Raw genomic sequence first — 19,809 nt, 5'->3', positions numbered from 1 at the left:
AAGAACCAAAAAACCCGACATCCGAGACTGATTGCAACACTTCAAACTGCCACTGTGGCCAGATGAACTTGCAGGCAGCTTTCCAGACCACACATCATGATACACAAAGACAGAGAAGCACCCTGTCCCTCAGGGCAAGAAGCTACCTCTTGGTTTTCACACAAAGCCACCAGTCAGGAGCATGTAGCATTTCCCCAGCACATCTGATGCATTGCAAGATCACACGCTGCAATGATTTGTTCCTGCTCCAAGAGCTACTTCTGAGTATGAACTGTAAAACAAGGAAGGCTGTTTGCTGACCATATGAGCAGCATACCAACATTCTCACGCCTCTGCAAACTGTAAGCAAACATCTGAGGAGAAGGGACAGTTGAGAAGCTGCTCACAGGCAGATGACAGGAGTGAGCTAGCAAGGACTCATTGCATCCTTCATCTAGTGTCTGTCAAGAGCATTGGCAGGCCTCAAAGGCTCCCAAAGCTGATGCAAAAGTGAACCTTTCCCCAAATACAGCGCTGTACAGCTATCTTTGCTTGGTGAACCTCCAGCCTGGGAGATGCATTTGTTCTCCTTGAGAGCTGCCTGTTTCTCTGACATCACAGCTGGCACCAGTGTGGGAAAATGAAGAATCGATATGCTTGTTCTGGCTGAAAAGCAATGGCAAAAACACATAATATTTAGTGGGGGACAGCCAGCACCATACTGGCTCCAGTGTCTTCTGCTGGTCTTTCCAAACTGGATTAAGATAAATGGCATCAGATCATCAGATTAAACTCTACACTTGCTATGGAATATGGATCAAAATTAACCATTATGGAGATTAGATGTCATAACAGGGAAGAAGCACAGGATCAACACAAGTGTAGAAACAGCTATTAGGCTTTCATATTTTCACTTTCACCATTTACATACTAACCGTTCCTGAAATATCTCTTATAGCCAAGATCGTAAACCTGACACATTAAGCAGCAGGTTTTGTCTGGTTTTCCCACTATCCTAAATTGCCTAGGTTCAATAAACCCTAATGATATCATTTTCTCCATTTTAACACAGTGTCTCATGGTAAGGAAAGGAAAAATCTGCACTTCGCACTACAACAGCCTTATCAGCTTTTAAATAAGGTTTTCCACACCCAAAAAGGTTAGCATTTGGCTTTGTGATGCTGCTGAAACAACAGCGTCCAGAACCACAGCGTTCCAAAGCCTCAGTTCTGTGTTACTGCATAGTGCATAACACTGAAGACCCCAGAAACCCCTGGAAATCTGTGGGCTATGTCTATAATGTCTGCAGAATGCAACTGAGAAAAGTAAGACTATGTTGGCAGGCTAAAGTTTTCTGAATAGGCGTCTGGGCCACAACAACTAACAACTGGTGTAACACTGTCATGGGTTTAGCCAATTGAATCTGTTGATGAGTATTTGATACCTAGCTGACATCATGCCACCTTAAAAATGAAAGTGCTGACTGCAGTAAATATCATGGGGCTTGTGTTTTGGACTTCATCATGAGATGCTTCCTGTTTCTGGTGTTGGGGTGTAGGTCTTTGCCACTGGGCTATCTGTGGGCTTGAGGGGGGGGGAGGATGGGGGGGGCAGAGGGAAGTAATTTTATCATCGGCTTCCGCTGTTGCTTCTGCTTTTGTTGTGCTTTTCTGAGAAACAGGCTAAGGTAATTATACATCTCATTAAACTCCTTATCTCAGCCCAGAGAGGGTTGTTTTGGTGTTGCTTTCCCTCCCATCGTGGGGGGACAGGGCTTGCTTGTGAGAGCAGTGTGTCTTAAACCAGAACAAGCACAAATAAAAGTTACAATGACAATGTCTTAATTTTTTTATCTCCAAAGAAGAAAGTATGTTTTGCAAATGATAGGGAGCTAAAAAGGAGATTTTTTTGCTTGGTTGTTTGCTCTTTCAGGCTAATAATAATCTATATTCCATGTCAGAAATGAGTGCAGTATGAACTAGAGTAGCAGGAATTGTTTGAAGTTGGTGACATTCCTACTTATTTTTAGGGTTTTCAATGTTAGGAAAAATGAGTGACCTATGATTTAGGGAGACATTGTACATTCAAAGGGAATGACAGTTTAGCTGGGGTGGTCCAACCGGTTTGAGATGCACAAACCTAACACTGAACTGGATTCAATACCCTAAGAAAGGAATATCTTTGGAGGGAAGAAAAAATGCAAAATGTTATGTATTTTCAGACTCATGTATTTCTCTTGATCTCAGCTGTAGCTCATCCTTTGCTACATCAATATTATCAAGAAGCATAAAGAGAGACTGAGCAAGCACCCACCACTGAAAGGGCTCTCCCTCCCCTCAAGAAACTTATCTTTGCCTCCATTTTCCTCCTGGTACTGCTGCCTCCAGCTCCGCCCTCCTGTCCTGCAACATTCAGGAGTCATCCCTCTCTCAACTGGTGCAGCATCCAACTGTTGAGCAGGTAGTCAGTTTGAAAGTGGGACTGTATCAGAGATCTAAAAATAGAAGGAGGGCTGGGGTTTTATTCCTCAGTAGTCTATAATACCTTTCTAAAACAAAGTGGCTTGCTCTTAGGCTAATGCTTGCCAGCCTCTGTTCCTGTACCATGCAGGTGAACACCCAAACCCATGTTTGTTCTCTTAGCTTACCTATTACAATGTCCCAAGCAGCCCCTGATAAGGTTGGACTGTATTTTAGTGCAAGGAAGAAAAGTACAAGCTGAATGATAGAATTTGTACCTCTCTTTGTTTAAACCACAATACAGAGGAGCTACCCATGCAAAATTTTCGAAGCCTGTCAAGTGTGAGCAGCTATTCAGGACTAGGTAATACTGTGTTATTACTGAATGAGCAGCAGCACACTATGAGGAAATACTAAAATTGGGTGGTGGGTTGCAGAAAGCCATTACAGGCTGCTTTATTATTAGTTTGCATTGAACAATTTCACCCTTAGCCTTAGAGAAATACATTATTTTGCCCTAAAATACAAAAACCCCTCAGAGTCAAAGACACATTTCACTTGTGCTCCAGTCCTGCTAGCTTCTCTGTCTTCTTCTTTGGTGTGTCTTTAGACATGCCTGGTGATTGCGATGTGGTAGCGTGTAATGGAGGGAAAGAGGCAATGAGGATCTCACACTCTCAGACTGCAGTTTTGCTGTTGAGGTCAGTGTGCTATCACTTAGTCAAGCTTTGACATGCTAATTAGCCTCTGGCCCCTGTGTAGCCTCCTCAGCTTGACTCTCCGGAGATTTTGAAGCTCAGCATTGATCTCTCCTTCTCACATTACTGCTGCTGCTGAGTGCTGGCTTACAATCACCACAAGCAGGAGGATCAGGAGAGTCTGGGCATGCGGAGTTAAATCAATTCAAAGGCTATTTCTATCACATTAAATTTTTCCTTCCATTTGCTGTATACTACAAGAAGAGGCTCTCAGATGAGGTAATGCACATGGAAGCATTGATGAGATATTATGACAGGTATAGTAAATTAATTTGGAGACTACTATAAACACTGTGAGAACACATTTTATTGCAGTTTCATCTGTAGTTGCTTCCAAAACACACTGAGCAAAACTTCTGCTTCTTAGACAAGGAAGACTGGCCAGAGCCCAGCAGAGCTTTAGCATTTTAAACCAGCTGAAACTATGGCCCATAAAACTACATTTACACCTTCAGCCCTGGAGAACATTTTAAGAGGACAGATCCAAGTTTCTACACCCAGTGGAAAGACTAACATAAATTTCAGAGCTAAACCAAGCCATTGGTCAAACTTAGTTGATTTGGTTTAGACTAAACAGAGGCATATATGTAAAAAAAAAAATAAAAAAAAAGAAGAGTTAGGTTTTCAGTTTTGATAACACAGATTTCAGAAGGTGAACTGATTAGTAAGGTGAGTCAGGCCAAAGAGACATAAGGTACTTCATCAGAAGGAGGCCTATAATTTATTTTCCTTAAAAGCTGCAAGGAGACAAGGAGATCTTGACAATTCACTTCACAATGAAGGAAGGAAACTTACAGGAAGGAGATACAGGAGACACAAAATGAACAGAGAATCACCTTAGCAAGTCCACCACAGCATACATTTGAAAAGGAAGAACGAGCTAATCAGCAAATAAAACTTGATTTTGGAGGCCAGAAAGCACAAGGCTGGGGTAAACACTGCCAAAAGTCAAACCAAGTTAGAAGTTTGCAGAGGAAATTAAATAGTAATAAGAAAAGTAAATCATAAAATGTTATTTAGCTATTGAAACACAAATATTCTAAAGGAGAAAAGAAGTGATGTTTTTACACTGAGAGGATTAGAGCTGGCATAAGTGTGTGAAAACCCAAATGAAACTCAGCTCTGTTTTACTCTAAGAATGTTAAAATTTGGAGGAAAAGAAGATAGGTATGGGATGAGATTCAGCAAATTGAAAATACCTCCTTGAGGGAGAAGCAAAACTCTGAGAGATGGGTGTGCTTAGACAGTGGGGAGTAGGTCACTCAACACAGGATGCTTAGAGACCTGGCAGCCATTCAAAGTAATTTTGTCAAGGCATGAAGGAGAGGGATCCATATAACTTGAGGACAGTAAATATAGTAACTGTAATTAAGAAAATGAACTTTCATCTAAAGGCACGTTAGCTTGATTGTAATGGTATGCAAGAGTACAGGGTGAATTATGAAGGAAAGGAATAATTAATGATATGACAATCAATGAAAAATCAAAGGAAGCATAACAGCCTAGACCTGCCAGCTGGAGGGTCCTAGGGAAGCCTAATGCTTTTCCGTGCAAGAGAGCTGATGGATAGCTTTAAGGATGGTAATCATAGCTGAGCAAAGTATTTGTGATATGGGAATCATTGGTTAAAATTGAGGGAGGAAAAAATGAAAAGCACACAAACTGTAGCAAGAGAGTAAGAAGTGGTTTTGGAGAGAGATGGCAGTGGGTTGTGCTGAAGAACTTCTAGCATTTCCCTGGGCAACTGGGATCTTTCAGCTGTCTCCATCAAGGGTTACAGTTGAAAACACAGGCATACATTAATGAAATGATAGGTTGGACATGATGATCTCGAAGGTCTCTTCCAACCTGGTTAATTCTATTCTATTCTATTCTATTCTATTCTATTCTATTCTAAATTTGCTTGTTAACCACTTACAGGTGACAGTTTGGTGCAGAAAGCACATGAACATGGTGAAGGTCAAAGTAGATATTCTGCAAGTCTGGAATAATACTAGGAGTGTAAAATGTAACAATCATTTCAAGATCATGATTTAAGCACGCAACAGGAAGATTTCTGCAGTAGTCTGGAGATTCACCCAGGGGATTCGCCACTGCATTTCTGCAGTAAGTGACAGAAAAGGAGAAAGTATGGGGAATTTTACTCACTTACAGGAGTTGGTATAAGTTACCAGGATGATACAGCTGTACAAAATGCAAATGCCATCCTAGACTTTGTTAGAGAAAGTACTTCAGTAGACATAGGGAAGTGTGCACAGCCTTAGACAGCACACTAAGGAAGTTAAGAAGGCAGAGCAAATAGAACCTTGTTGTCTTAAGAAATGGGAATAAATACTAATTCAAGTAAAGTTTGCACTTTCTCAGAGGCAAGAAAACAACCTGTCATGTGATCAATGTTATAAATACATCATAGTTCCTTGGAAGACTTGGAAGGGAAATAAATCCGTCATTGTGCTTAAGATCATGTGCTGAAAGGAGGCTTGAATCACATCCCTCAAAGGGCTTACATGCAAAGACAAACACCTGTTGAGTACCAGACACACACAGATGTACAAGTGGGTGCCCATCTGGCCAGATTATCTGTCCATCATCTGGGTTGGTCCTCTGGCATTGGTTGTGTTGAGTCTGCTGCTGATATTCAAATACCATGCTGCTCTCCTGCCAGCTTCAAAACAAAAGTGCTGGCTGGAGCAATGTATTATGGGTCTTGAAGTTCCGATTGTAACACGAGAGGCTTCCTGATCCAGTTGCTGCTTTCGGTTTCCAGGTTTTGGGAGCTGGTCTTTTCCACTGGGCTGGCTGTGCATCAGGGGGTGGGGGCTGCTGCTCATGCATTTTTTTTTCTGCAAATATGCTAAGGCAGTTGTGCATTGTACTATCTCATTTTTCTCATTAAAGATCTTTATCTCAACTCAGAGATTTTTTGTGTTACTTTTCCTCCCTTCTGTGTTGCAGGGAGGTTGACTGGTGTTAAACCAGCACAATCCTGAGGTGTAATTCTTCTTGCCTGATCAACACAGGCCACCAAGTAGAAGCTAATCCTCCAGGTGCTCTCATGACCAGTGAAGAGAAATGGATGGTTCAGCACCGCAACCTGGTGTGCTTGTCCCACTCTGAGGCAGACCAGCTGTGGCAGTTTTAGGCTATGCCTTTAAAAGTTAGCTGCAGATTTTGAGCAGAAAAGTAGAAAAATATAAACAATTCACAATTGGGTGTAAAAAGGAAAACAAAAGATTATTCTGAACGAATTTCACTGGCCAGAATGTGCAGGATGTACCCTAGCAACCTTACACATTCCACTTCATTCCTTCTTCTGTAGCTGCTTGGCTGTTCTGTTTGGCTGGGAAGGATAACACTTTCAAACCTTGCAGATAAGGACACTAACATTGCTTCTTTGAACTAACATTTTCTCCTAACGACTTCTCTTTTCTTCTAATTATAGGGAGAAAGAAGGTGGCTTTGGGGGCGGTGGAGCAGCTCTCCCTGGTTGTTTTTGACCAGGGGGGTTTCCATGTTATTTTCTGATTGTAAATACCTGTATAATATTGTAAATACTGTATATTTTGTACATATGTATTGCATTCCATTGTAGAGTGTAGTTTTCGCTTTGCAAATACAGCTTCCAGTTGCTTCCAATTGAGCTGGTCGTGCTTTAGTTAATGTAGTGGGAAATTCCAACCCACCACACCAGCCTGACTTCTTCACAAGTGTATCTGCTGGTTACAGGCAAAGCTGAACAGCCATCTTAGATGACATACCCTGTATTTCGGAGCTAACGCTAGGTAAGATAAATCCCACCAAGCGGACCTAAGCCCATGGAGGAAAAGAAGATTATCAGGAGCTGTCAGCATGGATTCCTGAAGAGGAAATCATGCTTGACAATATGATAGCCTTCTGTGATGGTCTGACCAGCTGGATAGGTAAGGGGGGAGCAGTAGATGATGTCTACCTCGACTTCAGCAAGGATTTTGGCATTGTCTCCCATAACATGCTTATAGGTAAGCTTAGGAAGTGTGGATTAGATGAGTGAAGTGGGCTGAGAACTGGCTGAATGACAGAAAACAGAACATTTGGAGGTCTGTAGTTACCTGTGTTTCCCAGGGGTCAGTACTGGGTCCAGTCAGGTTCAACACATTCATCAACAACGTGGATGATGGGACAGAGAGTACTCTCAGGAGGTTTGCTGATGATACAGAACTGGGAGGAGTGGCTGACACACCAGAAGGTTGTTCTGCCATTCTGTAAGACTTGGATAGTCTGGAGACTTGGGCAGAGGGGAACATCATGAAGTTCAACAAGGTTGAATGGATTGTCTTGCACCTGCGGAGGAGTAACACCAGGAACCAGTATAGGTCGGGGTTGACCTGCTGGAAAGCAGCTCTGCCAAGAAGGATCTGGTAGTGCTGGTGAACAATGAATTCACCATGAACAAGCAATGTGGCCTTGTGACTGAGAAGGCCAATGGTATTTTCAGGTACATTAAGAAGAATGTGGCCAGCAGGTCCAGATAGGTTCTCTTCCCCCTCTACTCTGCCCTGGTAAGGCCTCATCTGGAGTATTTTGTCCAGTTCAAGAGGCACAAGGAAATGCTGAAGACAATCCAAAAGAATGCCATGAAGACAACTAGAGAACTGGAGCATCTCTTGTGAGAAGAGGCTACAAGAACTGGGGATCTTTAGGCTGGAGAAGACTGAGAGGAAATTTTGTAAAAATATACAAATATCCAGAGGGTTGGAGGGGATAAGGATGGGGCTGGGCTCTTTTCCATGGTGGCCAGTGATAGGAGAAGGGGTAATGGGTACAAAGTAGAACACAGGAGGTTTCACTTGAATTTAAGGAAAAATTTCTTTATTTTGAGGACAGTGGGACACTGAAACAGGCTGCTCAGAAAGGTTGTGGAGCTGCTGCTTTAGCAGGGGGAATTGGACTATATGATTGTCAGAGATACCTTACAACTCCTACCGTTCTGCAATTCTGTGACCTTAGCACACAAAGATCCAAATCACAAGGACTGGGGGTCCTTTGGTGATGATTCTGGGAATTGTTCCTGGCAAAAAGGCAGGATAGAGAATGAAGATCAACTTGCCTGTGAGAGACTTCAGGCCAAACAGCTGTGGATCAAAGTGTTTAGTATTTCCATTGGCAAAGATTATAGGTTTTCGCATGTTCAGCAAACTTAATCTCTTCATTTAACTCAGAAAATTTGCAAGCTTTCCTGGCACAGCTGGAGGAGCTTGCAAACTTTGCAATCAAATGAAGCCAATGGAACATACACATTATGTGTGCCAAGTGTTTCCAATGCTCCTTTCCCTCCTTCTTCTCTTCAAAAAGCAAAGAAACAGAAGTAAACAATCACCACTAGAATTAAAATATAAAACATTTAAATGCCAGTAAATCTCCTGAATCAGAGACCCCCCCCACTGCAGAAATAATTCTGCTCCCATTCTTTTTCTACTTTCTCTGGGAAGTGTTCATCGTTAACACATAAGTAATACCACAGAGATCATCATTGTTCTACAGCTGGCAATATTCAATTCAAGAAATTTTTTTCTCTTTATTTCTCAAATTTATTTTTTTTAATTAACTTTAATGCTTCACTTTTCACTATCCTCCCATTGGGAAATGACAAAATAATTAGGAATGCCAGTTTGATGCAGGAGTTCATTTATGACATACCTACTCATTTTCCCTCTGCATATGTAGATAAATACATGCAGAGTCCAGAAATAAGTGAAATGTGAAGAAATAAGCAGGTAAGGAAATTAATTCTTTATTGCCAAATAATTCTGAATTTCTTGGACACAACAATGGTTTAGAAGGAGCTGAAGCGTGTTAACAAGGAAAAATGCAAATAGGAATCATTACAGGGACTTATGCCTACTCTTCCTCTAGAAAACAGCCTCAGCTGCCCCAGGGTGTGCCAGACACAGGTAGGGTAGGATGGGATGGGGTAGAAAGCATGGCTGCTCCAAAGAGCACTTTCCAAGACAGTAGAGAGCTTTTGAGTACAGATTGTGATTGAAAAAGGCATGCCTCAAAACACTTCAGAGGGAAAATCAATAGGACAGGCTCAGCAATGCTTAAGGTGGATATTAAGGTACCATCTTCAGAGGTTTCACAGAATCATAGAATCATGGAATCTCAGGGGTTGGAAGGGACCTCAGGAGATCATCTAGTCCAACCTCCCTGCCAGAGCAGGATCACCTATACCAGGTCGCACAGGAACTCATCCAGGCGGGTCTTGAATATCTTCAGAGAGGGAGACTCCACAACCCTCCTGGGCAGCCTCTTCCAGTGTTCTGTCACACTCACAGTGACATAATTCTTCCTCCTGTTTCCATGAATTTCCTATGCCTCAACTTCCACCCATTGCCCCTTGTCCTGTCATTGGGCATCATAAGGAAGAGCCTGGCTCCATCCTCTCAGCACTCACCCTTTACATATTTATAAACATACATGAGGTCATGCCTCAGTCTCCTCTTCTGCAAGCTAAAGAGCCCCAGCTCCCTCAGTCTCTCCTCGTAAGGGAGGTGTTCCACTCCCTTAATCATCCTCATGCCTCTGTGCTGGACTCTTTCAAGCAGTTTCCTGTCCTTCTTGAAATGAGGGGCCCAGAACTGGGCACAATATTCCAGATGTGGCCTCACCAGGGCAGAGTAGAGAGGGAGAACCTCTCTTGACCCACTGACCACACCCCTTCTAATACACCCCAGAATGACATTGGCTTTCTTGGCCACAAGAGAAGGGCAACAAAGCTGGGGGGGTGGTGTGGTTGGAGCACAAGCCCTATGAGGAGAGGGCTGAGGGAGCTGAGGTGGAAGAAAAATAAAGTTCTCACTAGCACCCTGACTTTAGCTATTTTTTAGAATGAAATGTAGAGCAAATGTCTTTTGTGCACATCTTTTGAAATGAGAGGCAAGAAGATGTTTTTGACTGGTAGATCTGCTCCAAGTCAAGGCTTTTACAAACAGTGCAAACCAATGGCAGCAAGATCAAAACCACGTTTTAGTTCCTTGTGTGAAAGTGGGTGCATTCACACTTGCTCTTTCTGATTGATGGGCTCAGATCTTCACTATTGAAGCTTATGATAAGATCTGACATACCTCTAGGCACAACTTACTCCATTCCTTATTATCTGGACTCTGAGTATTTTTGTTTGTAGTGATACCAAGTCCAGCACAAGCTTCAGTTTTGCTTTCTTCTAGCAGGATAGTGTTTTTCTGTGGACACACAATCCTTCTGCAGAGCTACAGAGGACACCTCATGGCCAGCTGCAGCATTTTCTTCAGTAACATAATTCATTCTTATTAGAGATGTTGTTATTAAGCGTTGAGCTGACCCTACAGGGTGAACCTGCAAAACAAAGGTGAAATTATTTGATCACAGTCATATCTCTCCACTCTACTACAATTTCATTATCATAGAATCTCGGAATGCATCATGTTTGAAGGGGCTCTTGTTGAAGGTCATCTTCTTCAATGCCCCTGCAGTGAGCAGGGACATCTCCAACTAGATTGGGTTGCTCAGCGCCCCATCAACTCTGACCTTGAATGTCTCCAGGAATGGGGCCTCTGCCACATCTCTGGGCAACCTGTTGCAATATTTCACCACCCTCACTATGAAGTACTTCCTCCCTAGGTCTAACCTAAACCTACCCTTCTCTGCTTTAAAACCATTGCCCCTCATCCTTCTAAAGAGGACTTCCCTAGCCTTCCTGCGGGTCCCCCTCAGACAATGAAAAGCTGCTATACTATGAATTCTAAAGTTTTGCCATGGGCATATTTCTTGGTCTGAATTAGTAACAGCTACAAAATGTGTGTGACACATAATTTTAATCTCAGTGGTGGCTAAAATTCACCACCTTTATTACTAGCTATGTCATCACATCAGGTCCCAAACATTTTCCTGCAAGACCTCAGTGCACCCAGCATGCACATGTCTCCGGCTGTTGCCTTACATGTTGCATCCATGGGAAACAGCCCTTAAAAACAAATATATTAATGGCAAGAGGAGGGGCAAGAACAACCTCCACTCCTTAGTGGACATGGAGGGGAATATTGTAACTAAAGATGAGGAAAAGGCAGAGGTACTTAACACCTTATTTGCCTCAATTTCTAATAGCAGGATAGGTTGGCCTCCTGATGCTGGCAGATGGAGTCAGGGAGCAGTATAGTTCCCCTGTGATCCAGGAGGAAGTAGTTAGGGACCTCCTTAGCAACTTGCATCCCCACAAGTCCATGGGACCAAATGGGATCCATCCTAGGCTGCTGAGAGAGCTGGCAGATGAGCTGGCCAAGCCACTCCCCATCATTTTTCAACAGTCCTGGCTCACTGGAGAGGTCCCAGACTGGAAGCTGGCCAACGTCACGCCCATCCACAAGAAGGGCCGATTGGATGAGCCAGGGAAATCCAGACCTGTCAGCCTGACCTCAGTGCCAGGCAAGATTATGGAACAGGTCATCTTGAGTGCAATCACACAGCACTTACAGGATGGCCAAGGGATCAGGCCCAGCCAGCATGGATTCTGGAAGGGCAGGTCCTGCTTGACCAACCTGATCTCCTTCTATGATCAGGTGACCCACCTGGTGGATGTGGTCTACCTGGACTTCAACAAGGCCTTTGACACTGTCCCCCACAGCAAACTCCTGGCCAAGCTGTCAGCCTGTGGCTTGGACAGCAACACTCTGTGCTGGGTTAGGAACTGGCTGGAGGGCTGAGCCCAGAGAGTGGTGGTGAATGGTGCCACATCCAGCTGGTGGCCAGTCACTAGTGGTGTCCCCCAGGGATCAGTGCTGGGCCCCATCCTCTTTGATATCATTATTGATGTTCTGGATAGGGGATTGAGTCCATCATCAGTAAATTTGCAGATGACACCAAGCTGGGGGCAGGTGTTGGTCTGTTAGAGGGTGGCAGAGCTCTGCAGAGGGACCTTGACAGGCAGGACAGATAGGCAGAGTCCAGTGGCATGAGATTTAACACATCCCAATGCTGGGTGCTACACACTGGCCACAACAACCCCATGCAGTGCTACAGGCTGGGGTCAGAGTGGCTGGAGAGCAGCCAGGCAGAAAGGGACCTGGGGGTACTGGTTGATAGTAGGCTGAACATGAGCCAGCAGTGTGCCCAGGAGGCCAAGAAGGCCAATGGCATCCTGGCCTGCATCAGGAACAGTGTGGCCAGCAGGAGCAGGGAGGTCATTCTGCCCCTGTACACTGCACTGGTTAGGCCACACCTCGAGTCCTGTGTCCAGTTCTGGGCCCCTCAGTTTAGGAAAGATGTTGAGTTGCTGGAATGTGTCCAGAGAAGAGCAACAAAGTTGGTGAGGGGTTTGGAGCCAAGTCCTATGAGGAGAGGCTGAGGGAGCTGAGGTTGCTTAGCCTGGAGAAGAGAAGGCTCAGGGGAGACCTTCTTGCTGTCTACAACTACCTGAAGGGAGGTTGTAGCCAGGTGGGGGTTGGTCTCTTCTCCCAGGCAACCAGCACTGGAACAAGAGGACACAGTCTCAGGCTGCGCCAGGGGAGGTTTAGGCTGGATGTTAGGAAGAAGTTCTTCACAGAAAGAGTGATTGGTCATTGGAATGGGCTCCCTCAGGAGGTGGTGGAGTCACCATTACTGGAAGTGTTTAAGAAGAGACTGAATGAGGCACTGTTGATTAGGTGGTGTTGGATGTTAGGTTGGACTAGATGATCGTGAAGGTCTTTTCCAGCCTGGTTAATTCTAGTCTATCCTATTCTCTCCTGCTATGCAGGAGTGTTCACCATCGTGAGTCAGGCCTCAATGCTGTGTGTGTCTCTTTAAAAATGAGTAATTCTTGGCAATTTTAAGAAACTTTGGGGGAGTTATGAATTTAAACTTTTTTCACATAAATGTAGGAGGATTGTTCTTATGTTTCTGTGAATCAGGTTATCTCACCCCCATGGAAGCACAAGGGTCCTACTGTATGCATTGCAGCCTGCTCTAGACCCGGGCTGAAGGCAATAGGGAAGTACTGAAACCTCCTGCAGTGCTTTTTGCTCTGGCTTACTCTGAGGTCAAAGGCAAGAGAAATTACATGGTTAATCTTTACCAGAGAAGCCTAGGGATAGCATCCTGAATTATCTAGCTGCCAGTTAATGCTGCCTTGGTAACAGTTTAGTGGGCAATGACCTGTACTCGAATGACTTCAAGAAGAGATCTAATCAACCATTCACTATCTTTCTCCTTTCCATTAAGTTCAAAGTACTATATAATCACTTCCATTTTCTTTCAGCAGTGATAAGGCTCAAGTACAAACCACAAAGCCTGAACTCTCACTCAAGTCCCATGTTTTTTCCTGGATTTATCTTCACCCATCATCAAGTGTTGTCTTTCTGCCTGATCCTGTAGGGAAACTGTCCTCCAAGGAGGGTCAAGTATTCACTTTCATACTTGCCTGTGCTGAATTGCTTTTCCCAGCAAGATTAGATAAAGCAATTCCTTTACATTTCAGGCCACCCCAAACAGATGTTTCATAAAAAAAAATTATCTACCTTAAAGCAATTCATATTTTCATTTAGTGTAGGTTTATAGATTGAGACTCTGGCTAGGCTATTAGGGATATTTTTAGATTCACTGTACCAGTAATTTATGCTGCTTGTAGAAAAAAAAAAGGGGGGGAGAAAGGCAAAAAAAAAAAAAGCATTTAGAGGATCCTGTCAAAGGCTTCTCTCACAGTCACCACATAGTCATAATCTGCAATATGACTCAGAGCCAGATCCAGTAAAAACATTTAGGAGTACAGTTTGATTAAGAAAATTAAGCAAAATTTGCATTATTCCTGCATTTTACATTGACTTGACATTGATGAAACATAAGAGCTGGATTTTTCTCTTCCCTGATTCCTTCCTACATGGCTCTTCTCTTGCTCATCAGATGAAGATCAATTTCCTTGCCTTGCAGCCTACAGGGTTGAAGAAAGTGACACCAGTTTTCCTATAGCCTAGAGTGGGAACATCAGTTGGGACAACTTCTTGAGATGTGGTAAATAAGGATTCATACTTCTGTGAAGAAAGTATTGGGCATCTCCATTCCTGTGTGATTGCCCTTGCCAGTTGTCTCTCAGTAAGCTTTTCCTTTAAAGGTGAGATCCCACTTTCAGATGGTTTCTACAATGTTCCTGAAAGCCTAGAACACTGCTGCCTTGCAAGGATTCACTCACCTGGTGATCCACTGCCTGCCTAGCTCAGAGAAGCTGCTCTTGCCCCCCAGATTAGAATTAGATCTGGAGCCCTGCAGGAAGGGGTTAGGGCTTATCAAGGCAAAAGGAGAAACAAGCACCTGCTGATGTACATAGGCAGTATCCTCAGCTTGGCAGTAATTCTGCACCACTTTGAATAATGCTGCTGTCCTGCCTTTGCTGCTGCCCTGTTTGGGTTTTTTTTTTGCTGCTGCCCATAGAAGGGTTTTACATAACTCTGCATCTTTAATGCAGTGGTTGTGATACCAATACATGGTCCAGTTGCTCTCCCCCTTGGCAATCCTCTCCAAACTGTCAGAAGAGTAGCTGACGTGGAGACAGGGTCTGTCACATACAGCCTTCTGTTGCTTGGGCCATGACATGCCTTCTTGCTTGGAGGAAATATATGGACTCTAAGGCCATGCCGTCACTTTTGGTTTGAGTGACACCATGGAAAAGCTGCTCTGAGCACAAAGGGGCATGTCCTCATTGGGGAGTGGGGCAGTGGGGTGAAATCCTCTCCTCTGAAACTCACTGCCAAATGCCAGGATGCAGTTATAGCTGCAAAGTGAAATCAGGCTTGAGGTATCTCCAACATACGTATACCTTCATACACACACACAAATGATTCCTTCTGTACACGTACAAGTATGATCCAGTGCACATTTAGTGAACCTCAGTAGCCAGAGTACATTACAAGATTGAAATATAGGTGCATATACCCACTTCAGTATCTTGATCATACAGAGAATGAGGAAGATTCCTGGTGTATAAAAACAGGAAAGGACATGCAGCAAGGACACCAAGCATTTGCAACATGGTTTGGAGCAGTGAAATTAAATATTGCAGGTGGGGCTGGTAGCTCCATCTATTCTTAATGTTACCAAACACTTCCCATTGTAGGACCCTGTTTTCAGTTCCTTATACACCAAACGCTGAGTGCCAGAATTGACATTTATTTGTGTCAGCTATTTGCATCAGGTTTCTGCAGTATTGCTTTCTGCAGTTGTAGACATTGCATAAAGTTGTACTTCAGGCACTTGAAATTGCAAGATTATATGTTGCTTTGCCTTTCTCAAAAAAAATATATTCTTGGGGCTTTTCTTCTGAGTATCTCAAGATGTCCTATCACCTTTGGTAAAAATTTGACAAGCTGAATAAGGCTGCTTTTGCCCCATGCCTTCTGCCATGCTGTGAAATTGTTCACAAATTTGTCCAGTTTATAAGGCTGAAAAATCATCCCTGCTGAGTGGAGACCTTGATTCCATCAACTGAAATCATTGCTTTGAACACATTGTGGTGTGTTCACACCTGCAGAGCTCTTGGGTCCCCTATCCGTCCCCCTTCAGTAACCAGTCGACTGAGTCCTGTCTGCCATGACCAGAGTCTCAGAGCCCCGAACACCAGCCACAAGCCAAAAAAAAGCTGATCTCCACCCAGATGTGCTACATGCACTGCAGCATCTTCCCTCACCCTGCTTGGAATGGAAGGAGCATGATGAGGCCAAGAAACCTGCTTTGGCTGAGGCAGGAGCAAGGGACAAGCATCCACAGGAGTGAAAGAAATCCCAACCCTTGGAGGCACTACATACGTGCTTGCTCATTTGGGATCTCATGCAATTGCATTTTAAATGTACTTTTCTTTGCTCATTCTTTGGGTAGAAGGCCATTGTGTCCTCTTTTAAATTATGGCTTAAAGGTCTTCGTGGGAAACTCATAACAATTGTTCTCACACCACTGCTGTCTTGTAGCAGTGGTTTACTTCCCTAGTTTTTATTTCTTGGCTACATTTTTCCACTGCAGCAGTATTGGCAGACTGAGCAAAGAAAGAAACAGCATGAGAAGCTCAAAGGGAAAGAGTGGAGTTTCTTTATGAGGAAAAAGCCTTGACTCCAAAGCAGATGTGGGATAAGTGGCTCGTGGGATAAGTGGCTCATGGTCCTAAGCCCTGAGATGGAAGTGCTCACTGTCACACCCTGCTAGCTACACCACCACCAAACAAAACAAAACAAGACAAAACAAAACCACAAAAAACACCACCCTAAATCTTTCAGCTTTCACCTATGGCCCTAAGTAAAAAACATTAACCCAGAAGCAGTGGACTACAAGGAACACCCTGTTGTCATCTGCACAACTACAGCATAGTACAAACTTTAACTACGTAGTCACAATCTGTTTTTTTCAACAGCATCCAGTGTGCAAGACAGACCAGCCTCAAGGGCAGAGTGTCCAGATGTGGTGGGTTGAAAATTCTTCCCCCCCCCCCCAACATTAAATTTGCTAGACCTGCTCAGTTGGAAGCAAATGAAAGCTGTATTTAAAAGCAAAACTACAATCTACAATGAAATGCAATAATATGTACAAAATATACAGTATTAACCATATTTACAATTAATGAGCAGCTCTATACCATGAGGGTTATGAAACACTGGAACAGGTTGCCCAAGGAGGTAGTTGAGTATGTCTCCCATTCCTGGAGACATTCAAGGTCAGACTCAACAAGGCTCTGATCTAACAGAGGATGTCCCAGCTCACTGCAGCAGGGTTGGACTAAATGAGCTTTGAAGGTCCCTTCCTACCTAAGCCATTCTATCATAGATAGATAGATAGATAGATAGATAGATAGATAGATAGATAGATAGATAGGTAGAAAGCTATAGATAGGTAGATAGGTAGAAAGATAGATAGATAGATAGATAGATAGATAGATAGATAGATAGATAGATAGATAGACAGACAGATAGATGCACACATAGATGCACACAAACATATTTATACATGTTTGTGTGTTTCCTGTACAGCACAAAAAGAGCAGATTCACTGTTAAGGGTGTGGCAGAATGTGCCTGTAGCCATTCAACAGGCCAAGGACATGCCTGAGTAAAAGAGGCAGGTATCACAGCACAGGGTAGAACAGGAGAGTTCAGCCCTGTCCTCAGGACCGCATAATTTAGTATCATGGGAAAACAGTTTATTATTCTGGCAACTTGCAACTTAAGCAGTCTGCTGTAATTAAATGGTGACTGTTCTCCTCTGCTGCAAAGGACTGAGAACTTCAGCAGCGCACAAAAAATAGCACTCACTCTCTCACCAGCACACACTGAATCCTCAGGAGCAACAATGCGGACGCAGTCATCCGAGTACACAACACTAGTTCAGGTTTCCAAGGTAATATCCAGACCTTAATGTGATGATGTCTCAAAATACAAGTCCCAGGTAACCTACTGCAGTGGTAATTCAATATAATGTTTATAAAAAATTTTAATATATCTCCGTTAGGATTATTCTTCCTTTTCGTAACTCTTCTTTGCTGGAATGTGTATTTCACATAGTTTCTTTGTCTCCATTCTAAATCTTGCAGTTATGTCTCTTTTTTATTTTTCTTTTTTTTCTTTTTTCAGTAAAATGTTGAATTTCCTGCTCTGCTGCAACTTACATTACTCTCTCTCTTTTTTTTCCCTCTTTTTCCTTTTTTGTCCTTTATACAGAGCAGCTTGCATGATTTCCTCTCTGGAGACCAGAGTTTCAATAAATACATTTCACATAGCTCTTAGTGTTTTTCCCTTTTTATTTTCTACTTGAGAAAAAGAAGAACAGACATTGAAATCAAAGAACACAGCCAAAGACACAAGTACCTGTGGGAAAGAGCCTCATTCCCTCCAGAGCAATGGCATCACTTCCCAGCAACTCCTGAGCAGGTCAGGTATTTATAGTTAAGATCACTCACTCTCTCTCTTTATGACTTGCTGATTGCAGACACTTACTCAGTTTATGTCTGAGGTAGTTCTTTCAGGTTTCTCAACAATTTACGTCTCAACAATGAAAGCTGCCATCCAAAATGCCCTCCGTAAGTTCAACAATTACACTGTGTTTTGAAGCTGAGACCACAAAATCATCTGTGATGCAATTGATACCAGGGATACAATTTGACACCAAACTCTCAACTTCTGTACAACTTTCTGAGACCTACCTGGACAGTTTTAGCTGTTTCTGCCTGGCTGGCTATGCCCTGGACAAGGCCACAGAGCTCCTCCTCTTAGAGCAGTTCCAAGTTTCAACTCAGAACTGCTGGCTGTACTGGGAACTTAAGTCAGAAGAGAGAAGGCAGTCCAGAGGATTTGTGGAGTGCATGGAGGACTGCTTCCTGATGCAGCTGTTAAGCGAGCCTACCAGAGGTCAGGCTCTGCTTGACCTGCTGTTCTCCAATAGAGAAGGGCTGGTGGGAGATGTGATCGTGGGAGGCTGCCTAGGGTGCAGTGACCACGAGATAGTGAAGTTTTCAATAGGCAGGGACATAGGGAGGAGCACCAACAGAACCTTCACCTTGGACTTCTGGAGGGCAAACTTCAACTTGTTGAAGAAACTTATTTGTAAAGTTCCCTGGGTACCAACCCTCAAGAACCAAGGGGTCCAGGAGGGTTGGACCTACTTCAAACAGGAGCTCTTGAAGGCACAGGAACTGGCAGTTCCCACGTGCCGAAAGATGAGCCAGCGGGGAAGGCGACCGGCCTGGATGAGCAAGCAGCTCCTGGAGGATTTAAGGGGAAAAAAGAGGCTGTATCACCTTTGGAAGGAGGAGAAGGCTTCTCAAGGTATGTTTAAGGAAGTTGTTAGATTATGTAGGAAACAAATTAGAGAGGCAAAAGCCCAGTTGGAACTGAAGCTGGCCACCACTGTGAAAGACAATAAAAAGCATTTTCACAACTATATTAACACTAAAAAGAAGGGCAAGAAGAACCTCCACTCCTTACTGGACCTGGAGGGGAACACAGTGACTGAAGACAAGGAAAAGGCTGAGGTCCTGAACACCTTCTTTGCCTCAATGTTTAACAGCAAGGCAGGAGGAGTTCAGGATGAGTGGCCTCCTGAGCTGGGTGATGGGGTCAGGGAGCAGTGCAATGCCCTGGTAATCCATGAGGAATTAGTTCAGGACCTGCTGAGCCACTTGGACACTCACAAGTCCATGGGACCGGATGGGATCCATCCTAGGGTGCTGAGAAAGCTGGCAGATGAGCTGGCCAAGCCGCTCTCCATCATTTTCCTCCAGTCCTGGCTCACTGGAGAGGTCCCAGATGACTGGAAACTGGCCAAGGTGGTCCCCATCCACAAGAAGGGTTGGATGGAGGAACCTGGAAACTCCAGGCCAGTCAGCCTGGCCTCAGTGCCAGGGAAAATGATGGAGCAGATTATCCTGGCGGCAATAACTGCGCACCTGAAGGATGGCCAAGGGCTCAGGTCCAGCCAACATGGATTTAGGAAGGGCAGGTCCTGCCTCTCCAACCTGATCTCCTTCTACGATCAGGTGACCCGTCTGGTGGATGTGGGGCAGGCTGTGGATGTAGTCTACCTGGACTTCAGCAAAGCCTTTGACACTGTCCCCCACAGCAAACTCCTGGCCAAGCTGTCAGCTCGTGGCTTGGA

The sequence above is a fragment of the Dryobates pubescens genome, chromosome Z (genome assembly GCF_014839835.1).
Source record: "Dryobates pubescens isolate bDryPub1 chromosome Z, bDryPub1.pri, whole genome shotgun sequence".
NCBI lineage: Eukaryota > Metazoa > Chordata > Aves > Piciformes > Picidae > Dryobates > Dryobates pubescens.
Note: the sequence above shows the minus strand (reverse complement) of the source record.